At 55.2% G+C, this 1722-nt stretch overlaps 1 pseudogene; it reads left to right on the forward strand.

Annotated features, from left to right (window-relative positions):
- The first annotated feature begins 360 nt into the window (after positions 1-360).
- LOC124973966 (repulsive guidance molecule B-like) lies at positions 361-1719 on the forward strand (annotated as a pseudogene).
- Positions 1720-1722: the final 3 nt, after the last annotated feature.

A 1722-nucleotide genomic window follows, 5' to 3' on the forward strand; every position in this document is an offset into this window, starting at 1 on the left:
AAAGCCACACAAGAGTTAATTATTCTCTAATACTCATGGTCAGCATCAACAAGAATTATGACATATCCAGATAGAAATACTTCTTTTCATCTTATTAGAAGTACAGAGAGGTAGATACCCGGGCGCCCACTGCAGCTTGCAAGGACTGATGCCCCTCCTGCAGGTCCATGGTCGCTGAGCCCACGCTGGCTGGCCGGGCGCTCGCGCTGTGAGGCTGGTCTGGGCACTGGCTCATGGTCTTTGTATCTTCTCTCCCGCCCCTCTCTCTTTGCCTGCCGCCTCCAACCGCCCTGATGCTTCTACTCCTGGTCGCTGCCGCTGCGGACTTGCTCAGCCTGCAGCTCACCGCTCGCTGCGGCTGTGGCAGCAGCCCTTCTTCTACGCTGGCCTGAAGGAGGAAGAAGAGGAAGCGAGGCATGTCCCCCGACCTATGCCGTAGCCACGGGCCCGGGCCCGCCATGGGGCCCGCCATGGGGCCCGCGCTGCCGCCCTCGCTGGAGCCCATGAGACCTGCATGGATGGGCATGGGCTTCAGAGCAGCACCTGCCTGCGCCGCCACCGCCACCGCCCTGGCCTCCGCCGCTGCCACCAGGGCTGAGCAGCGCCGCTGCCCCAGGCTCTGCCCACAGCCGCTGGCGCTGTTGCTACTGCTGCTACTCAGCCTCGGGCAGCTCCACGCAGGTGACTGCCAACAGCCAGCCCAGTGTTGAATCCAGAAATGTACCACGGACTTTGTGTCCTTGACTTAGCTCCTGAACTCTGCCATTGACAGCTTTGACTCTGAGTTTTGCAAGGTGCTGCGTGCCTATGCTGTCTGCACCTAGCGAACTTCAAAAGCCTGCCATGGCAACCTGGTATACCATTCTGCTGTGTTAGGTATCAGTGACCTCATGAGCCAGAGGAACTGTTCTAAGGATGGAGCCACATCCTCTACCAACCCTGAAGTGATTCATGACCCTTGTAACTATCACAGCCACGCAGGAGCCAGAGAACATAGGGGAGGGGACCAAAACCCTCTCAGTTACCTTTTTTGTGGCTTGTTTGGAGATCCTCATCTTAGGACTTTCAAGGATCACTTCCAAACGTGCAAAGTAGAAGGGGCCTGGCCACTCATAGATAATAATTACCTTTCAGTTCAAGTGATGAATGTGCCCGTGGTACCTGGATCCAGTACCACAGTTATGAATAAGATCACCATCATCTTCAAAGCTCATCGTGAGTGTGCAGAGCAGAAAGTATACCAATCTGTGACAGATGACCTGCCAGCTGCCTTTGTGGATGGCACCACCAGTGGTGGGGATGGAGAAGCCAAAAGTCTGCATATGGTAGAGAAGGAGAGTGGCCACTACGTGGAGATGCATGCTGGCTACATAGGCACCACAGTGTTTGTGTGACAGCTGGGTCACTACCTAACCCTTGCCATCTGAATGTCATGTCCTTTGAGGAAAGCCAGCTATGTGTGAATTGCTGTCCCCTAAGTGAATGCATCGATGATGGGCAGGGCCAGGTGTCTGCCATTCTGGGGCACAGCCTGCCTTGCACCTCCTTGGTGAGGCCTGGCCTGGCTACACACTGGAGACTGCCAACACTCAATGCCATGAGAAGATGACAGTAAAGGACTTCTGTTTCCAGTCCTGTGTCTTTGACCTGCTCACCACTGGTGATGCCAACTTTATCACCACAACCAATAGTCCCTTAGAGTATGTGGAGGCACTGCACCCC

This window comes from Sciurus carolinensis, unplaced genomic scaffold (genome assembly GCF_902686445.1).
Source record: "Sciurus carolinensis unplaced genomic scaffold, mSciCar1.2, whole genome shotgun sequence".
Taxonomy (NCBI): Eukaryota; Metazoa; Chordata; class Mammalia; order Rodentia; family Sciuridae; genus Sciurus; species Sciurus carolinensis.